At 44.1% G+C, this 18,392-nt stretch overlaps 1 long non-coding RNA gene across 1 annotated transcript; it reads right to left on the bottom strand.

The window, feature by feature from the left end:
- Nucleotides 1–445: 445 nt before the first annotated feature.
- LOC110712699 lies at nt 446–1,664 on the bottom strand. The gene is made up of 3 exons (XR_002509680.1): nt 1,392–1,664; nt 863–1,059; nt 446–711 (listed from the first exon to the last, which is right to left on the bottom strand). It is a non-coding gene; the product is annotated as an uncharacterized LOC110712699 (long non-coding RNA).
- Between the last annotated feature and the right edge of the window lie 16,728 nt (nt 1,665–18,392).

Here is an 18,392-nt window from a genome sequence, read left to right as displayed (position 1 = left end):
TTAAAAATACCTTAAGTGCACTAAGACACCAACATACAATTTATTCCTTGTGTACATAGACACTTATATAGCTCCTTTCTCATGCTTAAAACATCAATAAAAATTATATGAACAATAATAAAATTCTCCACTACTACACAAATTGGTGAAGAGACCCGTCCAAATAAGCCTTAGAGACCACAAGTGAACGGGTCTCTAGCTCAGAGGTCTGTTTGATAAACAGACCGCCTCACACAAGGGGGTCTGTATATAAGGACTAAGAGAGCCATTGTTACTGATAGTAGGTTTGTTATGTCAGTTATGAAATTGACAATTTAGAAGAAAAAGAGACACGTTATTTGAGATATGGGGTCTGTTTAGTTGTATCAAACTGACTTATCATGTCAAATGACGGGTCTTCTTTGCTCTCTATAATAATAATAATAATAAACTTGATGTCGTTGCATTTGAATTTTTTTTTAATTTCATATTTATATTTTATACAAATTGGCGGAAATTAAATTGTAAATTAGAATTCAAGACTCTAAGAAGTAGCACTAAGAAAAATCAAAATTGATTAGATACAATAAAATCGACCACCATAAAATCCTGATAAAAGAACAATTTCAATTTACTAAAATTTACAATGACTTCGTCAGTCCGTATAAATCCATAAACTTGAGTGCTCCATTTCTATCTCATGAGAATTTTGTGTGATAAAATCAAGCAAATCTGATAAAACAAAAATAAAATAATGAATCATCATAATATTAATAATACACATAAATTTTTTGATAACATACTAATTAAAACAAAAAAAATAATAAGTGATGAAATTAGATTGAAAAACATATTAAACAACAAAAGATGAGAAATAATGCACCTTAAACCAAAGGAACTCATGCCATCATCATCGTCAATTGTAGATGTGACCCACTAGTTTCATCATCTTCGTTGTTGTGCCGAATTTCATATTATTAGAAAGAAAATTGGTCTCACAAGCCCACAAGCCCACAATGATACTAAGAAAATTGTTGTGGCGAATTTTATCATCTTCGTTGATGTGTTTTATAGATTTATCTGCTACCACAAGCCCACAATGATATAAATTAAAAGCATTTATTTTTAAAGCTAATTAAATCTAGATAATCGATTTCTCACCACTATAATTTATAGATCTATGTTTCAAACAAATTAATCAATTATTAATGAAAAAAATAAGAATAACTTAAGGTAACCAGACATCATCTAACCAAATTACTCTTCAAATCTAACGGCCCAATACAAAAATTTACTATAAACTGCAAAAAATGAATTTAGCAAGAGAAAAGAATATTAATTTGAGTTAAAAATTACAAATTGATAAAAAAATTAAAAATAAATTAACCTTTGTAAAATTGAAGAAGAAATACCTTGATTTTATGGCAGAAATGGCGACGATGATGAAGAAGTTTGAATTTTTTTTAGGTGAGTTGGGAATTAAGATCTAGCATCAATAAATGAGTTAGAGAGAAAAGTGGAAAAGATAACAAAGTTTTGAAGGGAGAAGATCTGTGGGGTGTCGGGTGTGGATGGAGGAAAGGAAGTCTGAATTAAAGGGGTTAGTAAATAAAGATGTAAAGTTGAACTTAAGAGACCTGTTGAGTCTATTAAAGGGTCTGTTATTTTTCCCACTTTTTTAATTCTCATTTGAGAAGTGGACCATACTACACATTAAAGACCCGTGATGTTTTTTAACAGGTTTGTTATCTCTTATACTTTTATTCTCTAACCAAAGAGGTGGGGTCTAGTGCATATAAGAGAGCCGTTATTACTAATATTAGATCTCCTACATCAAACAAACCTATTGTTTAGATGACGGGTCTTTAATTAGTGGTCTTTTTTCCAAATTTTGTAGTAGTGCTCTTTTAATATTTCAAACCAAATTAAACATTTAGTTTAATTAAACATGTTTTCTATCATGCCATAAATAAAAGTGTGGTTTATATACAACATTCTAAACTATTATTTTCCAACCAATAATCCATCACAAATAAATCATGCTTCAAAATCCAATCACCAATAACAACCAAATCATAATTTTCATTCCAAATCTAGCATGATACTACTTGTAATAAATTAAACACATTTAGCATGCTACTACATCATAAAAATTATGCTAAGTACGCGAACGTACCTTGTATACGATTTTAATATCTCCGTGACTAATAGAACTCACTCACTTCGAAGTCTCCTACAATTTAAAATCATAGAAGAGTATTAAAATCCTCTCTACACAAATTTTCAGCAATATATACTATTATTAAACCCCTCATAATTTAATTAAAATAAGCTGAAATTATATGTAAAACATCATACTTTAATCCCAATTAATTGGTAATTAAATTTCCTTAATGAAACTTGATTTTTAATGCACAACCAAAAATTTCAGCATTAAAAATCAAAGGTTTAAACCATCCTATATCATAATCCTTCAATAATTAGTAATTTATGAATCTGGGGCTTCAAAATTAGGGCTTTTGAATTAGAATTAAAATCTGAAAATTAAATTACATGCTACTTATAATCAAAAATCATAATTTAATCCAAAAAATCATATTTAATAAATAGATCTATGATTAAATCAATTAAAACAAAATATTATTTTTTTGTTCGAAGAAGAGCAGCCGACAACAGGCCGACCGCCACTACCGGCTGCTGCCAGCACCGATGGCTGCCGCTGGTGCTGCTGGTGGCCGATGAACCACCGGTGGTGGTGGTGGCCGGCGGTGGTGATGCCGAAAAAAAAGGGGAAGGAGAAAAAGAATGAAAAAGAAAAAAAAAAATTAAGGAGAAGGGAGAGAAAGTTTACCTTGGGTTTTTTCCACTCTGGGCAAAGTTTGATTTGCCTCAAGTGTTTAATATCTATACCCATTCTCTAGAAACCCTTCTTCTTAAACTTGCCCTTTTTTATCTTTCCTAATCCCTTTCCAAATAATACTTTCTTAAAGTAATTTCCAACTTAAATAAAATAATTAATTAAATAAACTTTCCTTTTATAAAGTATTTCTAAATTTAATAAAATGAATAATTAAAATACTATAAATAAAACATTTCAATTTATTTAAATACTTCACAAAATACTTATTTTAAATAAAATAAGTATAAAAATACGGGGTATTACATAGCTGGCTGTTAGGCCATGCGAAGGGCCAACACGAATAGCCCCGCATCACTCGACTTGCATGTTGCTCGGCGTGTGCGAGGGATTGTGCAGCCATAGCACGCCCAGCCTCGCATGCCCTTTCTAGCACCATGACGTGCCTTTGCGAGGGCTTTGTAATACTCCGCATTTTTATTATATTTTATATATATAAATTAATTGTTTTATTTATTAAAATGAAATTATTTATTAAAAAGAAAATTATTTATTTAAATGAATTATAAGTGTGTAAATATAATAGATCATGAATTGAAGCAACAAAAGTATTTTTAATTGGGTTAATCCTATTTTGAATTGGTGGACTAACTTATTGGGAAATTAGGGGCTCAATAAGTTGGCCTAAAGGAAGAATTGGTAAGGGATTAGGAATTAAGATCTACCATCATCCAACCCCTGTAAATACATGAGGTGGGTGTATGCTAGCAGGTGGTCTTCTGGGTTGGAGGTCCCGTCATAGGCTCCAACCAGTACGTTTTTTACTTTAGCCGGCTGTACGGCTTCAGTTATTTCCCTGGAGAAAGCAGAGGGTTGATCTCCAAGGTGTTGCAGCCTAAGCTGCCAGTCTATAGGCTGATAGCCGTATGCCGCCTGTCCTCCATAGAGAGCAGGTTGAATGTAAGGTAAAACTCGCGCCTGGTACAATGGTTGTGCCATGTACTGGGCGGACTTAATCATATGAGGCCCAGACTGAACCCGTTGGCTACTTGCTGGGGTCTCATGTACAGACTGGGAACACCTCACCGAGGTATTCCGAAAGCTATCATGATAAGTCGACGTTGAAGCCGACTCTGATAGCTGGGTTCTCTTCTCTTAATGTATTGCCGAGCGTCAGAGAACGTCTTCTTGCTGCCATCCGGCTGTATGTGCCGGATGGGTTTTCTTGCGCCTGTTTCTGGGAAACGGAGCTGAGTAAGGTCAAATTGGGGCCTGGCCTTCTCCTTAGGGGCAGGATGAGGAGTCGGCTGACGGTCCCTGACCGACTTTTGTTTGCCATCTTGGGCTGGCTTCTTGGTCGACTGCTCCTTTCTAGGAGCAGGCGACTTCTTTGAGGCGAGTTGCTTGATTTCACCCCTGAGGCTGCTCAGGAGTGTCATTAGTTCATCTCGAGTGACGGGAGTCGATCTTGCCGCCTGGGAAGGATCAACTGGCTGCCCCGAGGGCTTCTTTGGCTGGCCAGCAATTTTGCTTGGGCCTGCCTGGTCATGGTGGCGCTCCCGCCTCTCCTTACTACGGATGTGCTTAGAGACGAGGGATCCATTTGGATCCACATAGGTTTCGACGTTAGCGTCGTCCCCTGAGTCATGGTCCGTTTAGACCAGTATATCATTAGGAGGCTGAATGGCCTCTGGATTTGGTACAGGTTCTTGTGAAGCCATTTCAGAGGTACTCTCCCCACAGACGGCGCCAAATGTTTCAGGGGTTTTTGTCCCTTGGGAGAGTTACAACACTGAAACTGGGTTCAACAACGGGCGCCTGTACCTACAAAGCAAACGGACCGCCGAATGGTCGGCGGTCCGCCTCCGAAGATTAAGTTAGTAAACGTTCGGTAATAAAACTTGCGGATTAAATTTATCTGCTCAGATTCCAAGCTCAGGTAAAGTGTTGTGTGTTCGACAGCTCTGTGATAAGTGACGTGTTGTCTCGTTTTGCGTGTATATTCTCTCTCTTGTCATAAATGCAAGAATGTCCCTATTTTTAGGGTCCTTTTAAAAAGTGTGCCCCTCCTAGGATCTGGTGACCTAGGAATTAGGTCACGCCGTTTTGCGGTGCCTCGGGATTTTGGCCTTTGAAGGCCGCCATCCCAAGGGCAATGCCTGAGTGACACGTGTCACTGAGCCCAAAAGGCCTTTGGGCATCTTTTGGGTGACATGTGTCGCCATCTGAATAGTCCATGCTGGATCATCAGTCTGCGTAGGACAGAAGAGTGTCCGCCTTCCACGTGTCATCATTCCATAGGTCCAAATGGCACCTCTTTGGAGGACACGTGGCGTTTTCTGATTGGGCCACCTGGCCGGGTATAAAATACCCAAATCATTTGCCCCTCACAGGGGTCACGTGCATTGCACGTGACACCTGTGACAGGTGTCAGTATCCGAGTGGTCGGATTCAAAAAGTTACTGTTGGAGGGAAAATTTTTAGGGTTTTACCCCCCTATAAATAGTGAGGTTTGACCCCCCCTTGGATTCACACCTTTGCGAATCTTTGGAGAATCTTGGACTTTTTGACTTAAAGAATCTCAAAATTCCCTAAGCGTTTTCACTTTTCAAGCATCTGACACTCGGCCTATTGTCTGACTGTTCTTCAGTCAACCAAGCGTCTTTCACCCTTCTTCTAAAGGTAACGCCTGTTTTTTCTTTTACTCTTCATTTTTTCTTTGTTTTCGAAAAAATGGTTCCCCAATCGCATGCGGCACGGCATAGGATAGTGATCAGCCGATCACCGGGGATGGCTGAATCTAGAACTAGCAGTGCCGAATGCTTGGCCAAAGACCCTGCTTTGCGAACTTCTCCGAATCCGACCGTTTCCTTGTGTGTGCAGGACACTATGGCCAGAACCAAAAGAACAGCAAGACAATGTAGCTCCGATGGAATTTTCTACCATTCGGATGGGTCGACTGTTTATTCAGACGGCTCAATAAGGGTGCCTCGAAGTGAGCTTTCGGAACATCCTGACAACCCTTCTTATCTTCCTCCAACCCCCACCTATTACCATTCGCCCACATCTAGTGGAACTCCGAGTGATGGAATCCTGGGGGAGACGGATGAAGAATATCAACCCGGGCCTTCAGGACAGGCGCCGGAAGAGAGTCTGGGGGAGGACCCCGCTGGCACCAGTCGACGGTCCCCTAGCTCTGATGAGAGCTCTGATGACGAGTCGGCCTCGTCATCTTCTTCAGAGAACGCCTCCATAACTTCAGAGGAGGCAAGAACGAAAATAGATTCTGCCAGGGAGTCCCTGGCAGTGGATAAGGGGGAAAGTTGGGCAGAGCCGAGCGCTTCCAGGCGCTTGGAGAGAGCCCCCTACTATCATCATGTTTCGCCCAGCAGACGGAGCTCCATGGCATCCGGCCTTGCCAATTTTAGGCGCAAGGCGTTCTAGGCTATGGCTATACTTTGTCGGTCCCTAACGAGGGCGACACCATTACGTGGCAGAGCCTGGCCAACTATCAGGACAGAGCATTCGGCTGCTATGAGGCGGCCTTCCAAGCTGGCCTCCGCTTCCCTCTCCATCCGGTCGTGTAGAGGATCTTGGATGGATACCAACTGGGTATCTGGCAACTTGTACCCAACTCCTGGATTAATATTCTGGGGTACGTTGTCGCCTGTGAGATGCTGCAGGTGGAGGCGAGCTTTGAAGCGTTCGCCTACATGCACTATCTGAGCAGGGCGCCTGCTAGAGGCGGTGAGGGCTGGTACACCTTCACCACTTGCATGGGGTACATGATGGCTGTTGGCAAAGAGAACAAGTGGAAAGACTGGAGGACTAAGTTTTACATAGTCAAGTCTGCCGACAACCGCCTGAACCAAAAGTATAACAGGTGGAATAAGAATCCACCTCTCCTAGCAGGCAGGAGTGCATTGCCACCTATTCCCAGGCGGGCAAAGGAGGAGATCATGGACACGGGGTTGTTTACCGTGTCCGTGTGGACGAATGATGAGGGGGAAAAGGAGGTCACCCCTCAATGCTATCTCCCTTTATACAAATGGTTTGAAGAAGGAACATTCTTAGCCGCCTGTGGGCTAAGTTCTGAAATGCCGAGAGGTAGTCGGCCGTCTGTTTTATATGCAATTTCATTTTGCTTTTCAGTACTTGTTTGATGGTGCTAACACTTGTTCATTTTTGCAGACAAGGCAATGGAGAAGCTCTCGTCCACAAGGAAGCCGGCTGTATCTGCTGCTCGATACAGATCGAATGTCATAAACAGGGCAGAGGCAACCACCCATACCAAAGTGGATGAGCAGAAAACTGGCGGCACCCCCAAGGTGGGAAATTGTTATACTTATCATTTCTGACCAATGTTAAATTTGTTCGAATGATTTCTAACTTGTTTTATCTTGTGTTGAGGTAGGGTGCCCCTACCAAATCTCCCTCAAAACCATCCGACCCTAAGATCCAAAAGACAAGGGCGGGTGATGTGAGCGCATCCGGCAAGGGCGGCTGGAAGCACATTGCTCACAAGCCCAAGAAAGGCCCAGACGCCTCTTCTCTCGAAGCTAATAGGGAGATCAGCAAACCGGATGTCCAGAGGACATCAAAGGGTGGCTTTAAGCAACCCACCACTGATGTCGGCTCAGCAGGAGAGAGGAGTCTGGGGAAAGAGGAGGAACCAAAGGACAACGGTAAAAACCACTCGCCTTTCTTGTTCTTCCATTTAGATATACTTGTGTTATTTTTCTAACTCTCTTTCCTTCTCAATCCCTGTGCAGAGGCCGACTGTAATCCAGATGGTCAAGTCCATGCTGAGGGTGGTTGATCCTGACGACAAAGCGTCTGTCAGAGGGGTCGGCACTCTGGACTTAGATGGCATCTTGGGGAACCTCTGCGAGGTATGAGTCTTAACTTGAGCAATTCTTCTCTTTTTTTTGCTCAAGTCTTTATCCGCCTGGTTTTAACCAATCGGCTCTTTTTGCAGGCCATGCTGCGCGTCCAATGGCTCAGGAAACCCCTTAAGGACAAGTCCAAAGAGGTAACAGCTGCTAAAGCTTGGGCCGAGTCCGCCTTGGATCGAGCTCAATTTGATATTGCTCAAAATGAGTTTCTGACGCTTGATATGATGTATTCGCAGGCGGAAGCCAATATGCAGGTGAAGAAGGACCTGGACTCAGCCCGCCTGCGCATCACTTCCCTTAAGAAAGAAATCACAAATCTTAAGGAGAAGCTCGAGCCTCTTCAGGATGCCAAGGAAGAGGCCGAGAGAGCCAAGTAGAGGGTTGGCCGCCTGGAGCAGCGCCTCGCCAACCAGGAGCATCAGCTGAAGACCAAGTTTGAGTCCGTGGCTGAACAAGAGAGAGAGGCTCTTGTTAAGCAAATGATGAGCGACTATGATGCCATCATGCGGGACACTTGGGCGGCTGTGCAGCCGGACTCGGACTATCAGACTTGGAAATCCAAGTTTGATGAAGCCAGCAAAGATTTGACGCTCGCCTTCTTGAAGAGGCTGAGAATGTGGCTAAGGATGCTGCTGAGGCCGAGGAAAGCTCTGGGTCCGACTCTTCTGGGGAGTCGTCCTCTGGTGGAGAGGAGGAAGATCAGGCGGAGGGACGAGAGAAAAATGATGAAGAGCAGCCGAAGGACAACAGGTCGGCTGCCAATGAAGAGGCTCTCCCCTGATCACTTAAGCTTTTTATCTTTTCTGCGGCCGAATGGCCATGTACTTGCTTTTCCGGCCTGCGTGCCGAGTATTGATGTATCTTTACCGACCGTGGGGTCGGGTACTTTGACAATTTCTCTGGCTATGCAAGAAATAATCTCATTCAATCGTCTGTTGGCGATTGGTCTTTTTAATTTAAATCATTCGGCCATATGGCTGAGTTTATTCATACTGTTGTCCTTTGCATTTTTGAATTTTTCATTGCATGTTTTTGGCCAAGTATTATAACCTGTATACCATGCGAATGTTCTTGCCCCTGGACGGATGTCGAGTGGTTTCGGTTTATTGGATTGATTGACTTAGAAATTATTGATACTTAGAAGAGTATTCATGGTTTCTAAGTCAATCAATCACTATTATGATTGCCCCAAACCACTCGGCAGACATCCATCCAGAATTGGCAACTTAAAGTTTTCATTCGGCCATTGGCTCAAACAAAACTCAAATTTCCAACTTAGCAAATTTTGCTAGGGGAAAACTTCCGCCTATTTTGCCCCGTGAGCTAAAAACAGGCGCATCCGGCCATAGGCCTTTTTGAGATAAGATAAGTTTATAACTTAGCAAATGTTATTTAAAAAGAATTGTCCACCTGTCTTGCCCCAAAAGCAAAGAACAGGCGCCATCCGGTCAAAAGCCTCATTAGGTGCTTAAGTAGTTAACTTGTATATTAACAAGAATGTTCCGCCTGCTTTGCCCCTGGGCAAAAACAGGCGCATCTGGCTTAATGCCTCTTTAGCCTCTACTTGTGAAACAGTGACCATTTTCGAGCTGTGCTAGAAAAGTTAGAAAATTCAGTCCTTTTAGATTTCACTTTCGATTAAAACAAATGACTGCGAATGCTGCCTTAGTATTCGGTAGGGCCGCTTGTTATATTTGTAGAGCAATGTGCCACCCAAATGGGAGATGCTTCTCCTCGAAAAATTCGTCCGAATGGACGTCGCCGGTTATCTGACTCATGTTGGAGCAGACGGTCATACTCATGTTGGAGTAGACTGTGACCATTTGGTCTCTTTTTGTTTATTAATATCCGGCCATGGGCCTCATCATGATTTTATCTGGCCTTAGGCCTCTTAAATGGTTGGGTAAATATTAGTTAAGTGTCGATATTAACTTAATGAATTTCGTAGGAACGACTGTTCTAAAGCAATCGGCTCCTTCAGAAGGATTGGGGCGTCTGCTGTTGGGACATACACTTTCCAAACACATTGGCCGTCTGTATTTTGTACAGGCGACACTAAGAAACTTAAATAAAAAGACAAGTTGGGAAATGAAGGCATATTCTCATTAACAAAACTTGGGATAACAAATTTGAGGTCTTTACATTCGTACTTAGAAGTAGTACTTTTTCAAGTTGTCTACATTCCAAGTTCTAGGCAGCTGCCTGCCGTCTGGGTCTTCCAGGAGGTAGGTGCCGTCTCTTACTTCCTCATAGATTTGGTAGGGGCCTTCCCAATTTGGGGTTAGCTTTCCCTGCTCATTCGCCCTACCGACTGCCTCCATTTTCCGTAGCACAAAGTCCCCCACTTTGAGAGGACGCTTGTGTACTCTTTTGTTGTAAGCCCGAGTCATTCTCAGACGGTATATCTCATGACGCAAGGCAGCATTGCCCCTGCGCTCTGGAATTGAGTCCAATGCTAGGCGCATGGCCTCCCAGTTCGCCTCTTCATCATATAGCATGATTCGAAGAGTCAGCTCATAGTGCTCAATGGGCAGAACAGCTTTTGCTCCATACACCATAAGGAATGGGGTTTCTCCAGTTGCCCCTTTAGCAGTCGTTCTGACGGACCAGAGGACGTGTGGTAATTCATCCGCCCAAAGGCCACCAGCCCGTTCAATTTTCTTCTTAATCCCGTTTGAGATTAACTTGTTGAAGGCTTCGACCTGGCCGTTTGCTTGAGGCCGGCCAACTGATGCAAAGAAGCTTGAGACCCCCTGGTCTCCCAGCCAAGTCTTGAGTTGAGGCGTCTCAAATTGAGGACCATTGTCAAAAACCATAGACATGGGCACCCCGAAACGAGTGATTATGCTCCTCCAGATGAAGGAAATGACATCTTTTGTCTTGATGTTTTTGACTGCCTCTGCCTCTACCCACTTGGTAAAGTAATCCACAGCCACCAGTATATAGCGCTTGCCGCCTGGTGCAGCTCTATATGGCCCCAGAATGTCCATGCCCCATTTGGCAAAAGGTATTGGGCTGTGGATGGCCGTCAGGTCTATAGCCGGATGATGGATGAGCTTGCCAAATTTTTGGCACTTGTCACATTTTTTTACCATTTCCATTGCATCCAACTCCAGAGTTGGTCAGGAATAAAGCCGCCTGGCCTTGGCAGCGAGGGATCTGCCGCCTATATGGGAGGCGCAGAATCCCGAATGCAACTCTTCGAGGACTTCCTTACCCTTCTCAGGGGTAACACACTTCAACAGGGGTTTCAAAAAACCATCCCTGAAGAGTCCTCCTTGTCACAACTCGAAGTAAGCCGCTCGTTTTTTCAGAACAGCCGCCTCCTGTGGTGAGTCAGGGAGCGTGCCGTCTGCAAGATAGGCCCGGATGCTGTCCATCTAGGTTGAGCTTCGGTCAAGAATTCCAATGGGGTCTTCCTCAGATATACTTCTTTTTCCCATGACCTCCCAGAAAACTGACCGAGGCGTTTCACAGGAGGCGGATGATGCCAGCTTGGACAGAGCATCCGCCTGATTGTTTGAAGACCTAGGCACTTCAGTTAGATGGAATTCTTTAAGTGTCCCAACTTCACTCTTGATCGCCTGCAAATATTTCATCATGGCCGGATGAGTGGCCTCGTACGTTCCATTAACCTGGAGTACGACCAGTTGAGAATCAGAGCAGGCGGCTATCTTCTTTGCCCCTGCCGCCTTGCAGTACTGAATGCTGGCCAGCAGGGCCTTATACTCGGCCTCATTGTTAGAGACCTGGAACTTGAACCGTAGTGCGTATTCGTACTTATCTCCCTCAGGAGACTGACAGATTATCCCTGCACCACAGCCGTTCACAGTGGAGCTCCCATCCACATACACTTTCCAAACCTGGTCTGTATTGTCCGGTACAACCGGCCTTGTCATTTCGACAATAAAGTCAGCGAATGCTTGCCCCTTTATTGTCTTCCTTGGTTCGTAAGTGATTTCTAGTCCTTGCATTTCAATCGCCCATTTGAGCATTCGTCCAGAAGACTCCAAAGTTGTGAGTGGCCGTTTGATCGGTTGGTCAGTATAGACTTCTACCGCATGCGCCAAGAAATAGGGTTTAAGCTTCTTGATGTCCATGTACAGGGCAAGGCCGAATTTCTCAACCATGGGGTACCGAAGCTCCGCTATTCTCAGAACATGGCTAATGAAATACACCGGGAGCTGGATGCCGTCTCTTTCAGCTAAGAGGACGGCACTGAGGGCATGATCAGAGACGGCTAAGTACATGAAGAGCTTCTCTTTGGGCAAAGGGCTGACAAGCCTCGGCAGAGAGTGCAGATGAGTTTTCAGCTTTTGAAAGGCCGCTTCTGCATCATCCCCCCATTCAAAGTTTGTCTTCTTTTTGATTGCCTGGAAAAAATAGAGGCACTTGTCGCCTGACCGACTGAGGAATCTCCCCAGGGCCGCCAGACAACCTGTTAGTTTTTGCACTTCTTTCACAGTACGGGGCGACTGCATGTCGATCACCGCCTGTATTTTCTCAGGGTTGGCCTCTATTCCCCTTTGGTCAATCAAAAATCCAAGAAACTTCCCAGACTCAACACCAAAGACACACTTTTTTGGGTTAAGCATGACCTTGTGCCGCCTGAGTGTGGCGAATGTTTCTCGGAGATCAGCAAGGTGATCCGCCTGTTGTTTGGATTTGACTATCATGTCATCAATGTACGCCTCTACATTCCTTCCGATTTGATTAATGAAGACCGTATTAATCATTCGTTGGAAAGTAGCAGTCGCATTCTTCAAACCAAACGGCATCACCGTATAACAGAACAACCCCTGATCAGTGACGAATGCCGTCTTTTCTTGATCTTTTTTCCACAGGGGGATATGATGGAAACCTGAATAGGCGTCCATGAAACTCATCAGGGCATGTCCGGCTGTTGAGTCGACCAGACTGTCAATCTTAGGCAATGGATAACTATCCTTTCAACATGCCTTGTTGAGGTCTGTGTAGTCAACACACATCCGCCAAGTTCCATTCGGCTTTTTTACTAACACAACGTTACCTACCCACTCAGGGAAATTGCACGGCCGAATGAACTTGGCATCTAACAGCTTTTTTACTTCGGCAGCTGCCGCCTAACTTCTTTCTTCGCCGTGGTTTCTTTTCTTTTGCCGGATGGGCTTCTTTTTAGGATCCACGGCGAGTTTGTGGACAACGAGATCCGGGCTGATGCCTGGTATCTCCTCCACTTCAAAGGCAAAGATGTCTTTGAATTCCCTCAGCAGCTGGTGAAGGCTTTCACCCAGCTTTGCAAGGGAAATCGTCCCCACCTTAACAGTCCGCTCTGGACGGCTGTCATCCAGAGGGATATCAATGTGTTCACCAGCAGGGTGGGGACGAAGATCATCCGACCGTTCCCCGGTCAGTGATTGCTATTGCTTTTCTTTTTTGACCACCACCAGCTGATCAGTCTTTCTTTTCTTTCCGGCTGGTGGGGCCGACTCTTCTTCCTCGACATCGTCAAGGTCGATTGTTTGCTTTCCCCGACTGGATGCTACGGCCGCGGGCTTGACGTCCGAGAGGTAACACTCTCGAGCCGTCTTTTGGTCCCCATTAAGGGAGCCAACTGTTCCATCATCCTTCTCATACTTGAGTAGCATGAGAGCAGGGATGATGACGGCCTTACACTCATTAAGAGTGGGACGACCAAAGATGAGGTTGTAAGCCGTGAGCTCTTCAACCACTAGGAAACGGATGGTCATGTGCCGACCGTACCCCTGCTTCCCAGGCGGACAGGTAGGTCAATCCGTCCGACTGGGTGCACAAGTCCTCCCCCAAACCTAACAAGGGTGTGGGTGACCTCCATCATGCTATCCGGTTTGTACTTGAGATTGGATAAGCATTTGAGGCTGATGAGGTCAGAGGAGCTTCCTGTGTCAATCAGAATTCGGCCAACCAACTAGCTGGCGACTTTGCACTCAATGACAACAGGGTCATCATGCGGCCGACGGACTTTGCCTCTGTCCTGTTCGGTGATGACAACTTTAGGGAAGGTGGATGTGCCTGCCGCATCCCCTTCCTCAATAGAGTTGACCATCTTTCTCAGATGGTCCTTGGTGCTGCGAATGGTTGGGCCACCATCGGCAAATCCGTCTGCTATGGTGTATACCAGATCTTCATCAGTTTCGGCACTCACAGCAGGCTGGGGAGTCTTCTTCTTGGACTGCCTCGGATTTGCCTTTGAAGTCACTTTGGACTTCACATAGGACTTTAGCTGTCCTTTGTCGGCCAGACGGTCGAGCTCTTGCTTGAGACTAAAGCAGTCGTTCGTGTCATGGCCAACATCCTCATGGAAATGGCAATGCTTGTTTTTTGTCCGATTTTCAGCGGAACCTTTCATAGGAGTCGGCTTTTCAAGAGTCAGCCGATCCTTAATTTCCATGAGGATGGAGCAGAAGTCCTTGTGGAATTCGTACCTTGGGACGTATGGTTTCCACTCCTTTTTCTTCTTCTGGGCCGGTTGATCAGAGTTATCAATGGCCCAGACTTGCTTTTTCTTTCTGCTCTCTTCTGGCTTAGGAGTCGGCTGAGCAGGCCGACTCTCTTTCTGCCGGTCGGACTTCTTATGATCCGACTGTTTATTGGAGGAGCAGAGTTCGGTCGCCTGTATATAGGCTTTCGCCTCTCGCAAGGCTCCTTGCAGAGTAAAGATTTGTTTACGGACGAGTTCGTACTTAAAAGTAGACCCGTCCTTCAGACCCTTGAAGAAGTCTGTGAAAGCGACCTCGTTAGACAGCCCATGAATCTGGATTTGGACCAGATTGAACCGCCTGACGTAGGAACGTAAGCCTTCTCTATCTCCCTGCTATACATTGCCCAAGTCAAGACTTGTCTTTTTGGCAGGGATGTTCATAGAGAAATTTGATGCAAACAAGAACGCAAGCATCTTGAAGCAATTTATGCAGCCAGCCGGCAAATTGCCAAACCACTGCTGGGCTATGCCCTTCAGGGTGGCTGGAAAGCAACGACACCATGTGGCATCATCCAACCCCTGTAAATACATGAGGTGGGTGTATGCTAGCAGGTGGTCTTCTGGGTTGGAGGTCCCGTCATAGGCTCCAACCAGTACGTTTTTAACTTTAGCCGGCTGTACGCCTTCAGTTATTTCCCTGGAGAAAGCAGAGGGTTGATCTCCAAGGTGTTGCAGCCTAAGCTGCCAGTCCATCGGCTGATAGCCGTATGCCGCCTGTCCTCCATAGAAAGCAGGTTGAATGTAAGGTAAAACTGGCGCCAGGTACAATGGTTGTGCCATGTACTGGGCGGATTGAATCATATGAGGCCCAGAATGAACCCGTTGGCTACTTGTTGGGGTCTCATGTACAGACTAGGAACACCTCACCGAGGTATTCCGAAAGCTATCATGATAATTCGACGTTGAAGCCGACTCTGATAGTTGGGTTCTCTTCTCCTCAATGTATTGCCGAGCGTCAGAGAACGTCTTCTTGCTGCCATCCGGCTGTATGAGCCGGATGGGTTTTCTTGCGGCCGTTTCTGGGAAACGGAGCCGAGTAAGGTCAAATTGGGGCCTGGCCTTCTCCTTAGGGGCAGGATGAGGAGTCGGCTGACGGTGCCTGACCGACTTCTGTTTGCCAGCTTGGGCTGGCTTCTTGGCCGACTGCTCCTTTCTAGGAGCAGGCGACTTCTTTGAGGCGAGTTGCTTGATTTCACCCCTGAGGCTGCTCAGGAGTGTCATTAGTTCATCTCGAGTGACGGGAGTCGATCCTGCCGCCTGGGAAGGATCAACTGGCCGCCCCGAGGGCTTCTTAGGCTGGCCAGCAGTTTTGCTTGGGCCTGCCTGGTCATGGTGGCGCTCCCGCCTCTCCTTACTGCGGATGCGCTTAGAGATGAGGGATCCATTTGGATCCACATAGGTTTCGACGTCAGCGTCGTCCCCTGAGTCATGGTCCGATTGGACCAGTATATCATTAGGAGGCCGAATGGCCTCTGGATTTGGTACAGGTTCTTGTGAAGCCATTTCAGAGGTACTCTCCCCACAGACGGCGCCAAATGTTTCGGGGGCTTTTGTCCCTTGGGAGAGTTACAACACTGAAACTAGGTTCAACAACGGGCGCCTGTACCTGCAAAGCAAATGGACCGCCGAATGGTCGGTGGTCCGCCTCCGAAAATTAAGTTAGTAAACGTTCGGTAATAAAACATGCGGAAGTAAAGTTATCTGCTCAGATTCCAAGCTCAGGTAAAGTGTTGTGTGTTCGACAGCTTTGTGATAAGTGACGTGTTGTCTCGTTTTGCGTGTATATTCTCTCTCTTTTCATAAATGCAAGAATGTCCCTATTTATAGGGTCCTTTTAAAAAGTGTGCCCCTCCTAGGATCTGGTGACCTAGGAATTAGGTCACGCCGTTTTGCGGTGCCTCGGGATTTGGGCCTTTGAAGGCCGCCATCCCAGGGGAAATGCCTGAGTGACACGTGTCACTGAGCCCAAAAGGCCTTTGGGCATCTTTTGGGTGACACGTGTCGCCATCTGAATAGTCCATGCTGGATCATCAGTCTGCGTAGGACAGAAGAGTGTCCGCCTTCCACGTGTCATCATTCCATAGGTCCAAATGGCACCTCTTTGGAGGACACGTGGCGCTTTCTGATTGGGCCACCTGGCCGGGTATAAAATACCCAAATCACTTCTCACTCCTTCGATTGAAATTGATTCTTCTTGTCATCTTCTTCTCATTGTCGCTATAGACACCCATTTGTGTCTGCCTAAAACCAAACCCAGTGATGAATACCTTTTGCATCGAATCAAAATCGAATGAAGTGAAAGTGTGGAAAGTCTAATGTTGTGGTTAGTTTTATTAACAATCTCTGTTTTCGAAAACCTGCTCTATTTTATAAAAATAGCCAATACAGTTTAGTTTAGTCCATGATAAGGGTCCAATAATGGTGTAGTTGGATTGGGTTCGAAGAGAGCTTTCCAACGGTATATTATAAGCCCAATTTCGATGAATAATGAGGAAGTTATGGCCAAAATACTAAACTGGGTCCGGTTTGGTTCTTATATGCGGCCCAATGATCTAGAGGAGGACCTATTCTGAATAATCATTCCTCATACAATTAGGATTGATTATAGTCTTCTAGAATCTTGTAGAAGGTTCTTTTGAATCCTAATGGGATTATGATTTATAATTATGTTTTATGAGTTTTATTTAGAATAAAAGAAGTATTTTAAATGAAATTACAATTTTACCATTCGTACGGACTTTACGACTTGATTTTATCAAAAAGTGGATTCTACGTTGAAAACGCGTGGAAAACCTTTTGCATCGCCAAATAAGAGGTTTGTCGCCTGGCGACACGTCCTGTCGTTGGCGATAGAAGCGTGTTTTATTCCTTTTCGGACTCTGGTTTGTTTCTATCAATTCCAGACTATTTTCTTATAAATAGGGTCCTTGGACCTCCGTTTTTTCAATAACCAGAATTCTCTAATTCTTGTCTCTCTCTCTCCTTCTTTCTAGCCTAGCTCTTTACAAACACAATTCCTCATGAATTAGCACTAGACACACCTAGCCAAGTTCGAAGTTGCCTTCGCCCTAGACGTGAAAGGTTTGATATTTCTGAGGGTTTGGTCCCAAATCTCTATTTCAATTATTTAATTTAATTGTTTGTTTTATTATTTTCCTTGAAGTTACTAACGTGTGTATTTTGTTATTAAGAGATACGGGGCATTCAAGTAAGTGCTTTAATTGTTTAATTGATATTATGATATAGAAATCATATTTAGATTATTACTTTGATTCCTAGTATCATGTTAGGATGTTTTGATTGATCCCTAGTATCATGTTAGGATGCTTTTCTTAGTATCATGTTTAGGGTAATAAATTAAATTTCTAATATCAAGTATGATTATTATGATGCTTTCTATTTTCTTTCCTAATATCATGTTAGTATCATGTTAGGGCTAAAGCTTTGATCTTTATATATTTAGTGACATGCTAGGGTTTGTTATTAATCTTGTTAATATCATGCCTAGGATCTTGTTAATATCATGCTTTAACATGATTTATTTTTATGATTATTGTGATTATTATTATGATGATGATTATTATTATATTTCTTGATTTTATATTTATTTTTATTGCTTTATCACGCCTTTTATGCATGTCTTAAGGGAATTGGTACTCGTAATCACGTTTAATAAGATAATTAATAATCTTGTTAGGATTAATTTGATTATAATTCAAGTGATCGCCAATAATAGTTTAGTTTGTGCATTAATATTCCACCAACATAGATTAAACAGGTTTAGGGTTAATTTAATGATTGCATGTTAATCAGAAAGCGCACATGAATACGAGAAGAATAAAGTAGAGGCCTATTATTAGGGAAGGTTCTTTATCTTTTAGATTGAATTTGTACCCCTTCATCCCCGAACTTCAAGTCTTGGTTCCAGACCTATTGGAGTTAACGATCTCTTGGATCGTTAAGGGGTGTAACCTTCACCTCGTGAACGGTTTACAAGTTCCTAAAACTTGTTGGCGACTCTTTTGCTCTAGCTTCTTTCCCTTTGGACGCCACCATGCTTAAGTGTATGATCACAATGGGGTTCAAGTTCGGGGTAATGCTTGAAATATTCCCTATAGTTTTTGGCGACTCCACTAGGGAAGATTTCTATTTTAATTCCTGA

This window comes from Chenopodium quinoa, unplaced genomic scaffold (genome assembly GCF_001683475.1).
Source record: "Chenopodium quinoa cultivar QQ74 unplaced genomic scaffold, ASM168347v1, whole genome shotgun sequence".
Taxonomy (NCBI): domain Eukaryota; kingdom Viridiplantae; phylum Streptophyta; class Magnoliopsida; order Caryophyllales; family Amaranthaceae; genus Chenopodium; species Chenopodium quinoa.
This window is presented reverse-complemented; position numbering and strand designations above follow the sequence as displayed.